A 16,124-nucleotide genomic window follows, 5' to 3' on the forward strand; every position below is an offset into this window, starting at 1 on the left:
TTCACGGTTACTCACCCGCAGTCGGGCAATTCCGTAGGCGAACTCCTCCATGTCGACGGTGACATGCTGGGATTCGTTCCGAAGTAAGCGACCAGGTACGGAGGGAAACTTTGAGAGAAACAGTTGCGAGTCCCCTGGCTGAGTCCCGTCCTTCGGGAAACAATACGAGGTCACCAGGTACCGAACGGTGTAAAGGGGGAGCACGCATGATGGCGCCGCTGCAGTTACGGAAAGTCGATTTAGTAAATTGAATTAAGGAATGAATTTCATCATACATAATTACAACTCTAGTATATCTGACCTGATTATCTATCTTCCCATTCCATGAACAACACACGAGAATGTCCTTCTCTCGACCTCACCAATGCAATCTTAATTCAGTTTATTCCTCTAAGCCAGTCTGCACTCTTCCCGTGTAAACAGTAATCTTCGATCACATCGTATGCGAAACTCTAAATTAGAACCAGCTGTTCCCTGGGGCTGCCTTGCGCGCGTTCACCGACGGCGTCAAGATCTGTGGAATGAAATGACACCTAACAGAAAAAATCTATATTTCAGTTCTTTCAATTTATCCTTCTTAAAGCACTAAAATTTGCGCACGAAGTTAGTTGGACGACCATGTCACGCTGTTCACACATTATCAATCAATTTGTGTAAGCATATTAAGCGGCAATTTGTTGCAAAGCAAATTTATTCAAGACACAGTTGTGGACGAGATATGAAGCTAAAGGCTCTATGACCTGACATTATTTTCTCTCCGTATTGCGAGTTAGATGCGCATAAGCGGCTAGGCTAGGATGACTCAAAGCTTTGCAAGACATTGCACTTTATATAGTTATTGCCTTGCGGAACCACAACATAATCTTTAAATATAAAACAGCGTTTTCTCATGAAAAGAATATTTCGTAGTATTTGATGACGAGAGTGAAACCGCTTTTCTGGAGTTTAACATCATTTTTATATGTCTCGGAAAGGAGGATTACATAAGCTTTTTCACCACACTTAAACTGACAGTGATCGTTAGCCACCATTGTAGTTTCTTCATGCATTGCCTGTCTCGTCATGGTGTGGTGGACCTTGTGTATAAAACAGGCAGCGTGTAAGAGCTGTTGTGATGGCAGAACTTTGTCCAACACAGTTTATATCAACTTTAGCAGGGCTTAGACCGCGGTGTTTTGAATTGTGACCATTCTCTGTCATGACGTCATTGCACAGAACTCTTTCTCCACTTTGCAACTCCAGGTAAAGCACAAAAATTGCTTTCCGTGTTCTATGAGCAACCCTTCGAAAAGTCAATACAATTCTAAACAGCCAGAAATTTGCTCCACAAAAAAGGGCTGCTTTCTTTTTGGCTTCCAAAGGTTCAGCTCCGGTTGACGTTGATGCTATGCAATGGTGCTATTGCAATCTCTGTTTCCCCGATGAAAACTCAATACAAAACGTTTCCTAGGGGGCACATTTTCAGTGCCATGTTTTCATTTGTTTTTTGTCTTGAGGATACTTCCAATGATGGAGGAGGCCTTTATCAGCGGGTAACATTCATTAATTCCTTTATTATAAGCCTTGCCTAAAGCTGTTCACCGTTTTTTTTTTTAATTGGTTTTTTTGGGGGAAAGGAAATGGCGCAGTATCTGTCTCATATATCGTTGGACACCTGAACCGCGCCGTATGGGAAGGGATAAGGGAGGGAGTGAAAGAAGAAAGGAAGAAATAGGTGCCGTAGTGGAGGGCTCCGGATTAATTTCGACCACCTGGGGATCTTTACCGTGCACTGACAACGCACAGCACACGGGCGCCATAGCGTTTTTCCTCCATAAAAACGTAGCCGCCGCGGTCGGGTTCGAACCCGGGAACTCCGGCTCAGTAGTCGAGCGCCATAACCACTGAGCCACCGCGGCGGGTGAATCAACACCGTTTTCCGGGACTGCTCGTACATACGTTTAACCAAAAAGAAATTAATAACTGGTTTGGGGGGAAAGGAGATGGCGCAGTATCTGTCTCATATATCGCTGGACACCTGAACCGCGCCTTAAGGGAAGGGAAAAAGCAGGGAGTGAAAAAAGGAAGAAAAAGGTGCCTTAGTGGAAGGCTCCGGAATAATTTCGACCACCTGGGGATCTTTAACGTGCACTGACATCGCACTGCAGACTTGCGCCTTAGCGTTTTTCCTCCATAAAAATGCAGCTGCCGCGGTCGGGTTCGAATCCGGAAACTCCGAATCAGTAGCCGAGCGCCCTAACCACTGAGCCACCACGGCGAGGTCCAAAAAGAAACTGAAAATTGGTTTTTGGGGAAAGGAAATGGCACAGTATCTGTCTCACATATCGGCGGACACCTGAACCGCGCCGTAAAAGAAGGGATATAGGAGAGACTGAGAGAATAAAAGAAAAGGTGCCATAGTGGAAGGCTCCGGAATAAATTCGCCCACCTGGGCGCACAGCGTTTCGGTGGGGGCGGAACGCAAAGGCGTCCGTGTGTTGTCAGAGATCAGGGCATATTAAGGATTCCCAAGTGGTCGAAATTATTCCGGAGCCCTCCACTTCGACACCTCTTTCTTCCATTATTCTCTTAGTCCCTCCTTTATAACTTCCCTTCCGGCGCGTTTCAGGTATCCGCCGAGATGTGAGAAAGATACTGCGCCATTTCCTTTCCCCTAAAACCAATTTTCAATTTCTTTTTCGTTAAACGCCGGAAAAGCTTCACACTGTTCCGCGCTACCCGTCGCGGTGGCTCAGTGGTTAGGGCGCTCGACTACTGATCCGGAGTTCCCGGGTTCAGACACGACCGCAGGAAAAACGCTAAGGCGCCCGTGTACTATGCGATGTGAGTACTCGTTAAAAATCCCAGGTGGTCGAAATTATTCCGGAGCCCTCCACTACGTTACCTCTTTCTTCCTTTCTTCTTTCACTCCCTCCTTTATTCCTTCCCTTACGGCGCGGTTCAAGTGTCCAACGATATATGATACAGATGCTGCGTCATTTCTTTTCCCCCAAAACCAATTATTATTATTACGTTCAGCGCTGAGAGGCGAACGACAAGACCACGAGGAGTACATAACTGGGAAAAGGAGCAGTGTCCCTTCTTTGTATATGTACACCTTTTTTTAGCGCTGGTCAACTAAAGTTACTTCAACGAGCGACCGAGCACAACAGCACAGATTATGGAAAAACTTTGAATCGGCAAAGGGTCTATAAGGCGTGCATGGGCATTGCACATTACTGCGTAGAAAAGAAAAAAAACTGCGGACACTCGCCTGCCGCACAGTACGACACCCAACAGCAGCCACGCTCCAGGCAGCTTTCACGAGTTGCGCCAGGATCCGGATGGCAATTCACGCTTGACGCATGCTCATAGAAATCCTGTGGGCACGTCATTGACCTCCTCTCTTTTGTCCCCTGCGTATTAACAAAGTGGCCCGTAGGCACCAAAGCAAATTTAGGAAACACTTAGGCGCCGCCTTAAACGTATGCCGTGATAACGTCAATGGGTTCTTGAAGTGGTCTGGGGTCCTCTTTCACTTCACAGACACGGATACTGCTGTTTTTTTCACATTAGCATAAAGCGTAACCTACCCTTAAGAGTTCAATGCGAATGCACTAGTGGTCATCCCCCGCCTGCTTCGCGTATCCAACCGCGCAAATGCTCTACAACTGTCGCGTAGGGTCTGCCTACATTCAGACATAAGCCGAATCAGTGACTCCCTGCGCGTATAGATCGCTGGGAGTCTTGATACTACTCCTGACCCAGTGGTTCAGAGTTCTGTCGGTGTGCCAGTGTTCTGACAATTCTCTATTTCAAACACAGCTATTGGTGGTGTTTGTGAGACCCAGGTTACTCTCCCCAAGTGAACTCTCACGAAAAATGAATAATTTAACTGCTTCCTGTGACGGGGAGTAATTTGCTCACAATTCATTGGATAGGCTGCTACCTGCCACGTTGGGTAAGTTCCGATTACCTACAAGGTCACGTCAACTATGTGGCGGCTGAGCCACCTCCTTCTCCGGCAACGCTCACGAGGATGCCGACTGCGCTGAATTTTCTGCAGAATGGCAACCCTAAAAGTGCACTAAAGCGGAGTGTGAACTTGTCTTTTTTACCGCGGGAACTCGATCTACATGTTCCGAGCGTTCATAGAAATTTCGAAATATTGTCTTGTGCGGCCGATTTCCTTAATTTAAATCAGATTAAACGTCCCGGCTCCCGTCTTTATTTTGACCTTATTTCCGTGGGCCTAAGTTGCGGCTATATTGTCTGCGACTGAAACTATTTCTCCACGGAACCCTAAAGAACAAAATGTAAACGAAAGCGAAGCAGCCGTGGGACTGGCTGAAATGCACTCCACGCGTTGCTTGACTCCTCCTACATTCAGCGCTGAGTTCAAAAGAAAGGCGGCAGCACAGGACAATAAATTGAACATTCAAGAATGCTTGGAACGTGTAGATCGAGTTGCCGCGGTATAAAGAAGAGTTCAGATTCCTCTTTAATGCACCTTTTAACGTATGACGTTAAAAACTTCTCGCATCGCCCTGACCTTTAGCTTTCTATGAAGTGCGAGTAGGAGGCAGGGACAGCTTGAGCTGCTGCCCTCCGCTTTGCCACCAGATATGGTCCACTTCTATGCCTGCCAGCACTGCTTTATTCCGAGGTTTCACACTCTCGAGGGCGGTCATGTCCTCTCCGTTATTAGTCTAGTTGTTGAGGGCGACGTGGGCACTACTGCCCCATGGGCAAGTCAAATGTATTGCATTGCTATACTAGGTCGCGTGTCGTCGACACGCAGTTTCTTTTCAAATTGGAGGCTGAAACAGCAGTGAGAAGAGAATGAACGACTGAGTCAAGACAGGACGAGCGCTTAGTAGCAAAGAAAATTGCTTTTTCGGAACGCATGAAGAGTATACACGTCTTTTCAGAAACAAATATTTGACAATAAACTTCAAGAAACAATAGTAATCTGTTAATACAAGGCGCTCTATAGAGAGCACATTTATTTCCAGAAATAGGGACGGATGCCTGGCTCGCAGGATAGTTTCTGACGACTCAATTTCGTACTCATTGTTAATCCCACCACTTACAAACCTGATGTTTTATATCCTGTTCCAGGCAAAAAACTTGGAAGGGAAATTTAGGCGATAGCGTGTTGGGTTAGTTCCCATACATGCAGAAGGTCATACTCTACTATTGCAGTCTGTGCTGCACATTTAATATGTGCGTGTTCTAACGAACGGTACCGCACTACTGTGAGAGCAACACTTCCACTAAGCGTGTGGAACCAGTCAGAACAAGAGGTACCACTCAAAATCCGCGTCTTGAGAAGCAGCTCTCCTGCAATGCATTTTATGCACTTCCTAACCCCCACTGAACGACAAATAGCATTTTGTTTTCACGCTGGGCGAAAACGTCTGTAAATTTTTCACAAAGAAGGTGCTGCAGCAACACGTACGCATATTTCTTTCGAGCAAAGAAATTTACATCCAAAACAGAACCTGTATACGACTGCTTTTGCAAAATACAACTGTTTTTTCTATATTACATTAAATTATCTAAAAACACGTAGTTGCATACCAAGCTATTTAATTCGAAGGTTTTGTTTTTGGTCAGCTAACCTCCTGGGGAATATTTGCGGCTTCGAAATTTCACGCCAGCTGTACAGCTTTGTATGCATAACAGGAGCGCAAATGTATTTCCTCTCCACATACAAATATCGCTTCAATGAAGAAAGGAAGTAGGCAGATAAACGCAAAATAAAGTGAAAAAAGAGGGTTAACATTATATCTCGTTGGCGACTCTCGACGAAAGGTAGTAGTGTAAAGGGCCGAAATAGCTATGTACTCTGAATTTTAAAATTGGACTCAGATCTTCCTTCGCTTTTGTACTTGTTTCGATAAGGAGAAAGAGGAAACGACATCAATAAATGTTTCATTATCTGGAATTCCTCACAGCTGCACCTGATTTACGCTAATGAAAGCAATTCTAAAGCCAGTTCATGCTGCACGCCTTCATAAAATGTACTTCCATTGTCCTCAGGTCGTCATATCAACTTAGGTGGGAATGAGGAAGGGGTAGCGGAAGAATAATTAGTCAATATCTTGCGTAGACACTTTTCTACGCGCTGATAAGGCTCGGTCTTCTCCTCGGTGCATCTCGAGGACTTTTTGTACACCGATTAACTTGGCAGCGGATACCGCAGAACATGTAAAGTTCATTTGCAGTGTTAATATATATACCAACAGTTTCAAACATCTAGAGCCTGACTCGCATGTTGCCAGTGTGCATTTACATATGCATTTTTCCATATCCTCGCAAAGAGTTGCATAGTCACGAAATGCGTTTACAGCACCTGGACTAAGAGCTTGCAGGAGCGGCCCTTAGATTGCGTTCAGGTGATTCTCCCTCTTATTTAATCGCAAGACTTGGCCGTGAGGCAGCATGCAGCACAAGTTTTGAACATGCAGCAGCACTCACATTGGTTGACTGCGGTCTGTGCAGCTTTTCGGGAACGCGGCAGCTCCGATGGTCGCTTGCCTCTGTGGCTCGTTCGGGTTCGGGTCTGCAGCGACGCCAAAGAACAGAAACGAGATAATTTACGTATGGACAGACAGACCGACCAACCGACCGACTGACCGACCAACGGACGGACGGACGGACGGACGGACGGAGGGAGGGAGGGAGGGAGGGAGGGAGGGTCAGAAGTGTTCCTTTGAAACTTGGTCGTTGATTGTGCCGCCATTCTCTTCCTTTATACTCAATCCAAACTGTCAGTTTTAGCAGTATTATCTATAATTTCACCATTTTCATACATAAACGCTTTCACTTTCGTGTTTCAACAATTTTTAATCCTGTACTCATATCCTGACGTCACCGCACCGTTTTACAGCCACCAATCTTCCAAATGAGTTTTTCCAACGTCTACCACAGATTTATTCCCATTACCATTGGTATTTCTAAAACCTAGTGCCTCCGGGATAGCGACACGCTCGTACGAGATCTGAGTTTTTACTGCTACATTCTAGTAAAGTATGTCCTACTGTTTCCACACATTCGACAAGTGTCGTTTTCTGGATAAATTGATTTTCGTAGTTTCGCCTTCGAAGGCGCCCTGATGTCGGTTCAAAGGGTGCGGCGCATCTCTTGAGTAATCATATATCGATGGCATCCACATTTCACTTTTCCATTTCCTATACATGTCTGGAATCTGCTTCTTGAGTAAATCTAGTCGGTAGCATTCTGAATTTTCGGCGTGTCGTTTGACACTATTTCTTCGTCCTGGTTTAATCCATAATAACTACTTAGCTTCCCACTTCTTTTTGGCTATATTTTGAGTAAACGCTGTTTGCGTACTCGTATTTTGATGATTTAGCTGTCCATCTGCAATCATCAAATTTTCGCAGGCATTTTTCATCTAGCATTTCACTCTGAACTTCCCGTGCTTATATGGATGCCCAGACGATGTCCTCCTGTACTGTCTCATTCGTAGCATTCCCGTGGCACCCAGTGCTAATGTGTCAGCAGCTCTGCCAGCACTCTTTTTTAAACAGCCCCCTTTTTTTTCAGAACACCTAAGGTGAAATATCCGGTCGATTGGGTAATCAATAAAAGGCTATCATCGGAGAACCCGGCGCTTCTGAACACGTCGGCGAAGTTATCTAGAGTAACTTACGACTTCCTATCAATGTCTGCATTTTTATTTCAGGTTTTTAACTTCGATCCCGCTTAGTATCCGACGTTATTTTAATCGCTCTGAAGTACTTAAAGTGATTCCTATATCTTTTCGCTTTGGAGATCAAATTTATTCTTCTCTGTCGCCAGCTGTTCGGAATTTCCTTTTCTTATATGAGCGTTTTCTATTCTTTTAAAAAAGCACCCATCCTGCTTGGACGGACTCTATTATTAGTTTCACTGGAATTTCGTTTCCCTCTCAGGTGGTTCATTTATGAAAAATTTTTCTGCACCTTTTTCCAGTTAGGTTCTTTCATTTTTAAACTTCTTTCTATTACAGTGTCCTGTGCTACATCTGCAATCAGGCAAACTTTTCTATCACCCTGCTAAATGTCTGAGGTGTAGCTGATGTAATGCTTTTCACAGCTTCGGTCCCTTCTAAACAGTAATAGCAAAAGCAGTGCAGCGCCCCCTCAAAGCGTAGAAACAATACATTTCCTCTCTCAAGTTGTACGTCCATCTCGTTGCGACGCAAGCTCCAATTCGCGCTATCACCTTCACTGAGACTTACTGAAATGAACACATTCACATTATCTCCATTATTTTTAGCGGGATATGAAGGGCATGTTCTCTAGAGCTCTGACTCAATGGCGCACTTTTTAGCCTTCTCATTGGTTTCCCCTTTCTCACTGAACCCCATGCCAGTAACTAAAAAGCACCGCAATAGCAAGTTTACACTAGCTTTTGATGTATTTTCGCCTCTCTCTAGTTTTACTTTGCATGTGTTGCATAGTTTTGAAGCTCACCTTGCCGGATAGGGCGGGGTGAAATGAGACATGGGGCAAAATGAGACATGTCTCGTCTAGCGACATCTAGCGTAAAATCTTTGATTAAGCAGGTTTTTAAACCACCATTAGGTGCCGCTAAGTACATGTCCACTAAATGTATGTTAAGAACGGCGGGAATCTTGTGTTTCCCACTTCCGGAAAAAATATTCTGGACCGACTTTCGTGGATTTGCTGTCCCGCCAGAAAGGTGCGAAATTCTGACGTCCTGTTTCTTTGGACCTGTGCAGCAGCGTAGGCGTGACCTACTGCTACAAGGTACGTATTTGTGTTGTTACTGCATCTCTTTGGCTAGCTGCGGAAAAAATTACAGTTCCTATGTGGTAATCTTCAAAACTATAATATTGATTGAGTATGAGCCTATGGAAGGGGCAAAACGCGATAGTTCGTCGCTCGGAGCAAGCAATTGCAGTATCTGCTCGCGAAAGTGCATTCTTTAGCTCGAACTTTTTGTCTCGTTTTCTAGAATGTCCGGCACGTACAAACGAAAGACGACGAAGGCTGCAAGGGGAGAGGCCAATGTGAAGAAGGCTGTACAAAGCGTGCGCCAGCGAAAACAATCTATTTGCGCTGCACCGAAAGCCTTCTCTGTGACTAAGGACGCCCTTCAACGGCGAGCAAAACGACTGGAGACGCATGGTCCATAAGTGCTTTGCAAGAAGGAGCTTGGATCAAACACACAAGCTACAGCCCCTTTACGTAACCTTTTTCAAAGCCTTCAAAGCTGCCTGCAACAACGCATGCCGCGAGTGGCTGCTGAGCAACATTTGGAGTCGCGTCACGATGAAGAATGCAGGTGATCTGGTAAGCAAAGCCTTTGAACGATCAGGAAACAATAGTAACATAACCAATGGAATGCGGAAGTGTGAAGTTTGGCCATTTTCTCGTCCACCGCTGGATGATCCTGTGTTCGATGAAGCACCATTGCCAAGCACAGCGGAACATCAGACATGCCGTAAAAGCCAAGAATCCCGCCCTAACTGCCCCCCGCCTGCTTCTACCAAAGACAATGAAGAGCCCACTCATAGCGACACGACCTTTCAAGTTCTTTCTCCTGTGCCTGCTATAGGAAAAGTAAAAAGAGGGGAGTCGGAGACAGTCACCGTTTTGACCTCATCGCCTTACAAGGCGAAGCTAGTTGCCGCAAAACCTCCCAAGGAGTCAGGTATGGCCTCAAGAAAACGAAGCGGGAAATCAAACGAAAGGGTTGTTGGCGGCAGTGTTCAATCACCGGATGTCGCACTGAAAGGCAAACTTTCCGCGAAGCGATTAACAAGCAACAAATGTGGCTGGGAGTGCCTCGTGTGCAAAGAATTATGGAGCAACACAGCGCCTCGTTCTGTGTGGATCCAATGCACGATGTGTCACGAGTGGGCTCACAAAGAGTGCGCAGGGCCCCATAGATTGTACTTCAAGTGCTCCGAGTGGAAGAACTGATTTTGTTTGCTATTGCCAAAAGTCTCGTTTTGCCCCACCTTATGTCTCCTTTTGCCCCGTTGGTCGGGGCAAAATGAGAGAAATGGGACTTTTTATAATTCATGAGTATTCATAGTTGTGATGTTTCAAGGTTTCTTAGTTTTGCTGACCACTTAGATAAGATGCCAAGGAAGGCTCCTGTACAACGTTTTCAGGTTTTGAAATAAAGAAGTAAAAAATTAGTTTGCGAACTTTTGTCTCGTTTTACCCCGCCCTACCCCAAGTGTCATTACAAGTGATTAGAATTCCTCTGTGCCGTTTCTTTGCTACATGAAGCTTGTTTTGTTTGCGAACCTTTGATTCCGACCAGTTCTCTGGCTTGCAATCGGCGAAAGTTGGGCACCAAACGACCACACCTCTTTGCTACTTGTTGGCTGTTTTCTGGCTGAGCTTCCCACGCTGAGTTGAGGGCTCCTGCTGAGACCAGAACCGCTACCTCCACACGCTCTAAGGGTGTCTAGGAGCGCACGCCGCAAGTACGCATTGGTGACACCCGCAATCGTAGTTGTGACGTGTTCACATGCCGCCATATCGACAGACCAAATAATTCTCCAGCTGAGAAGCAATGTTTCGTAATTTCTTGAGGTGGTACAGAGAATAAAAATGTGGAGAATTGCAAGTAACGAATGACAAAAATATGGACATTGATAATCTTGTTGCATTTTCTTCGACGCATGCGCTTCACTTATTCGCTACCTATGGAAAGTAATACATTAATACAGAAAGCCTTCACAATTAGAGGTTTAAGCTCTGTTACTATTCCAACGCGGAAACGTTCTGACGTATTAGACGTATTCAGAAAAAGGCACAGAGTGCTTAAGAGGAGCTTACTCAAAGAACCGCAAGAGGACAACGAGGCTGAGTGTGGCGCAAGGTAGGACCAGACTCTTAGGCAGCCGATATCTGCGCCTCCTTTGTACCCTTCCGAGCCTCGCGGTCACCACCTGTTTCCAACTCATTGCTTCCTGCAGCAGCGCGATGGAGGACAGACAAAGCAAATAAAGGTTATGAGTTAAGAAGGACGAACTGTCACAGAGCGCTCAGTACATCATCTTGAGATATGACAAAAAGATCCGTTTATTAGCGGTACAGAAAACATTTTTCATTGGTGTTTTTCCATGATGCCAAAAAAATTTTACAGCCGTAGTGCCAGTAGCTCTCACTCGATGGCTCTTTCCCGTGGTTTATGCTGCAGTTATCGGTTCTTTCCAAATGGGTAACTACATCGCATTACGCATATTTAGGCAAATATGTTTTGCGCATGATAAAAAGTTGAGTTAAATTCACAGTAATGACAAATACTAAAGCTGAAGAGCCGGATGTTTAATGTTATTTCTTTGATCACAACAATTTCAACAGAGCAAACTACTGGGAAGGTGTCCATAGAGCCTCAGTACTGCTGTTAGAAAATTCAAAAGTCAGGAGATTTTCGAAGTGTCGTTCGAAGCGTCGAAAATATTCCTTCATAGGAGTCCGGGAGCACTCTAACTAACGTAGATAACTAGACTGCCACACCTCCGCGTTTCAAACCGCTCCCGTAAATAACATGTACAGTCCCCGTAAAAAGTATACAGCCCAAAATGTTCGCTTCTGAACTGTTTTGCGTGACCCCCTAGAACGTCTGGCAGTGTAAATCTTGGGAGGATTGAGGGCTCCAAGTTATTTATCGTTCGAAAGATTATGGTCGATGCTGATGCATAACCAGGCACGCTGAAGGCCACGTATGGAAACCCCTTGTCCTGTACACTTTTGATGGGGGTGTACATTGTAATTCACCTTCGTTGTAACGAGGATATAACTTACTGCATGTGACCATTATGATGTCAAATCACCTATGGTTACTGTCTCCTCTGGTTGATGTGATAACAGCGCATCGTGGAATGTGATGCTTTATGAAATTCTTGAAGCTAATGCATGTTCGTGCTAAATGTGCTGTGATGGAAACGGGGAGATAACGCAAGAGTTATCGGAAATCTTGGCGGATTGTGGAGGTCGTGATGTGTTCTTGATGAACGGTTTTTCCATGTGCATTGAGCAGCTATGGCAATAGTTTTTGCCTCATGCACAGTCACATTAAGCCTGTGACTTGTTATTTACGCTCTAAGCGCCGCCTTGAATAGAGTGCTAAAAGGGATGGCTGGTGGAATGGCTTTTCCGTAGAAGATATGCTATATCAAAAGAAAGTATTGAGCAATAAGGCTTATGGCCCACTGTCTAGAGGAGCTTAAAAAACACGCCTAGTGAACTCTATATTTTAAGGCAGCACTGTGAATTTCAGTGCTTTGTCTGCTATTATGTCCCGATTGTGTGCAGCACAGCTGGATATGTATGTGCCTGCGGTGCACTCTTCTTCCTAAGCTCTTAGTACACTTGATCACCTCCTAATCGAACCATTTCCGCTTAACGCAATTTTCAACAACCAGACCTTATTCAGGCACTTTAACTCTACACGGCAGCTTTTCCTTTTCTCCCGGCGAATAACTAAAGCCCTGTGCTTTGAAATAAACAAAAAACTTCGGAAACAATTGATGGCCTCAATTTTTTTCTGACATTTCCGAAGAGCTTTGATTGTGAATACTTCTTTTGGTTATGTTTCGCTCGCGCTAACCTCAGTGCTAACATTCTAACACCTGGGAAGCTGCGCAGCACGTTACAACATAAATTTATTGCATGGGGCCAAGGCTGAAATACTGTATATCCCGTTAAAAATCAGATCTATTCGACTTGTTAGTGGCGAGTTCGCCCGTACACTCCCGCCCTTCAGTGCGGACTTGCCGCCATGGATATTAAACACCAACAGACCTCTAACACTGGTGTCCACTGAACCAGTCAGCTAGTTACACTTGAAACCCATGGCCCAAAACGTGGCACCCAAATGACGTCATCCTCCCTCCTGGAGCAGTATTGTCGCCGGCCTCTCGCGTCTCTTTCAGCGCTCCAGTATCTGTATGTGGCAGCAATGGTCGCTCATCTGGAGCCAGTGGGCAGGCCCGTGCAATTTTTTTTCCATTCTCCCTTCAGTCACAACAACCGCCATGTACTTAAAGCGTGAATGAGGAGTGCACTGAACAAGGGAGCCATTTATGCGCCCTTCCTTTTTCTCAAAATCAACTAACCTTAAACCTTGCGCTGGTTTTGAGGAAAGGAAAAGTGTATGACTCCTCAATTTTTACCTAGACACCACTGATTACTTCCAGCGCGTCTGAGGTGTCCACTGACACAATGAGACAGTTGCACGTGCTCTCGAATTTACATAAGGATTGCTTACGTGACCTCATAATTTTTTAGCTGTCCAGTGCGGGTATGCAGAGAGTATTCTGGATGTCTTACCTATGATAATAAAGGATCAAGCTACAGTTCCAACCTTAAAATTGCAAAGCACGCCTAGATATATTAGGGGTTTTAAGCAGCTACGCGATGTTTGGGCGCCTAGTAGTTCAAATAATCATTCTGTAGCAGTAGTACAATCTTGAGTGTTGCAAGATGAATAAAACATTCTGCCGAATGGGAAAAGTCAGTGAAACTCAATTTTTGTGAATCAGCAAAATATGGTCTAAAAATAAGATTTAGAAAAAAATTCGACATTTTACAATAAGCCTGCAATCAATGGCAAAGTAAAATTTACAAATTCAGAGCACGTAAAATAAGTAATAGTACAAGCATGCTTTAGTAGAATGGCAATATGGGCTAGTTGGTGAATGTTCATTTTGATAAACGGATACTGCGTTAACTAAAAAGACTGCGGGCGTCCTATCTTCTTCTGTTGTCCTTGATTCATAGCGCAGCACCAGCACAATATCGTACAAGACCAACACTGCCAACTACTCTCGAATATTGTGCACTGCGGACAACAACGGCACTCGTGCCTAAATCAAAATTCCAGTACGTGCTATAACTAAGGTATTATGCAGACGTCTAGCTGATAGGCACATTACACACCATTCGTGCCTACCACATCTATAGTTTCTTACCCTGTAATGTCCAAGAATCCGAAGACAGGGTATCGACGTGTGGCTGCCACGGGCTTTTGGGACGAACCCTGCGTTTGGGAGAACCGACACTTGCGTCACTACTTCTTACGATGGTGTCTGCGCAGCATCAAATACGGGACACTCGGGAGCTACCGAAGGACAGGATTCATCCGACTATTGAAACCTTTACCAAAAGCACGTCTTCGTAGTCTGAGCGCAGCGTAAGACACGTAGCCTACTTCTTCTCTTTCGCTCTGGTGGTACTTCTTCTCTTTCGCTCTGGTGGAGACCCTTTGAGGTTGCTTTGGTGAGCTTAACCAAAAATTGACCAAGCGCAAGAGTTCAGCAGCCGCCAAGTGAACCACACAAGGCAATGGGAAAATAAAACTAAAAAAGGGAGGAAAATAAAGATAGGAGATTACGATACACTGCATGAAAATGAAAATGAAAATTGAGATGGTGGGAGAGGGCGCCACGAGAAAGTTTTTGTAACACCAAATTTTATCGCAATAGGTTCATTTTTATTGTATTTGGTACAAAACTCTTGCCAACATTTATTCAAAATAATAAAATACTTTTCGTTAATCCTCATTTGCTTTGTCATCTAATAATATTTCATATACAGATTCTGTCAGCATAAATGACGTTCCTTATTGTCTACATGAAGCCATTCCGCGTTAACCATCATGCATATGAATCATTTTAACAAAGAACAAACAATGCACTTACAGATGTACGCACATAGAGAATATAAGCAGCCGCGCAGACGCACAAAACGCGTTCGCCTCCCAGCGAGTGCTGCATACACGTAACTTTCGCACACTACCACATAGACCTCACATGACCCCGGACATGCACATGACGAATGGCCCAACTACGGTTAATCCGCAACAAATAAATATTATCATGTAGTCCTACTCACAGGATATTGACTCTTTTCCACGGCGAGAATGTCAAACCCGGTGCATAGGACGAGTGGCAGGTGAACGCCTGCAGGAAACACTTTATAATAATTATTGGTTTTTGGGGAAAGGAAATGGCGCAGTATCTGTCTCATATATCGACGGACACCTGAATCGCGCCGTAAGGGAAGGGATAAAGGAGGGAGTAAAGAAGAAAGGAAGAAATAGGTGCCGTAGTGGAGGGCTCCGGAATAATTTCGACCACCTGGGGATCTTTAACGTGCACTGAAATTGCACAGCACACGGGGGCCTTAGCGTTTTTGCGCCATAAAAACGCAGCCGCCGCGGTCGGGTTCTAACCCGGGAACTCGGGATCAGTAACCGAGCGCCTTGACCACTGAGCAACCGCGGCGGGTCTGGAAACACTTCCTGAACCCGTTTCGTGCGACACCCACCCTTTGAAGCCCATTAGCCGGCGCCGCAGCGTGGGCCCTGCGAACCAGACCTCGTTGCTGGTCGAGGTCCTCAGTGTGGAGAATGGCCTCTTACTGCTTAAATTTGAAATAAGGAGGTCTCAAGACCGTGATTGAGTTGGCCTCTCCGCATCATGTGAAAAGACGTAGCTATTTCTGGTGTGGGCACTGTGGTTTATAGAGTGAAGGGCGCCATTGCCCGAGTGTATGTGGTGCTACGAGAGCGTCTGTTTTAGTCGGAGAAGGGTGTGTTCTTTCGCCTCGTCTAGGTTTGAATGAAAAGAGAACACGAGAAAGAGCATGCTTTAAATTCTAACCACAGCGAGAAACCTACAATTTTTCTTCTTTCGCCACTCGTACGTCTTTACTCACGGGGCAGTGGAGAGGGGCAAGTTCTGAACGTTACCGCCTGTCCCTTTTCTCTCTAACCTGGGCTTCTCTACAGTCACCATTTGTTTTGGTATCTGGTCATGCAAGTATCGAAGAAAATAATTTGGCTAATCAACGGGTTCGAGAATTCACATTCGAGCGCCCAGATCCCCTGACCAAGTCCTGAGCCAGCGGAAGACTCTGCAACATACAAAGCGCATATGGCTGAACACTACCAGAACATCAGAGAAAACCGCGCAATCTTACCCCAGCCTCACACTTTACTGAACACGGAAGAAAACTCTATCCTCACCTCACTAATGTTCTGCAACTTCGGATGTCATAAAGCTCACTGTCTTAATAGCCCAAGGAATAGGCCAGATAGGGAACACATTCTGTAATATTGTAACAGCAGAAATACCTCTCGTTATT

General features: G+C 45.2%; 1 long non-coding RNA gene across 1 annotated transcript; it reads right to left on the bottom strand.

The window, feature by feature from the left end:
- Positions 1 to 3,312: 3,312 nt before the first annotated feature.
- Positions 3,313 to 14,097, bottom strand: LOC144100771 (uncharacterized). Its single transcript, XR_013307836.1, has 4 exons — positions 13,949 to 14,097; positions 10,809 to 10,942; positions 6,463 to 6,547; positions 3,313 to 3,395 (listed from the first exon to the last, which is right to left on the bottom strand). It is a non-coding gene; the product is annotated as an uncharacterized LOC144100771 (long non-coding RNA).
- Between the last annotated feature and the right edge of the window lie 2,027 nt (positions 14,098 to 16,124).

The sequence above is a fragment of the Amblyomma americanum genome, chromosome 8 (assembly GCF_052857255.1).
Source record: "Amblyomma americanum isolate KBUSLIRL-KWMA chromosome 8, ASM5285725v1, whole genome shotgun sequence".
NCBI classification, from domain to species: Eukaryota; Metazoa; Arthropoda; class Arachnida; order Ixodida; family Ixodidae; genus Amblyomma; species Amblyomma americanum.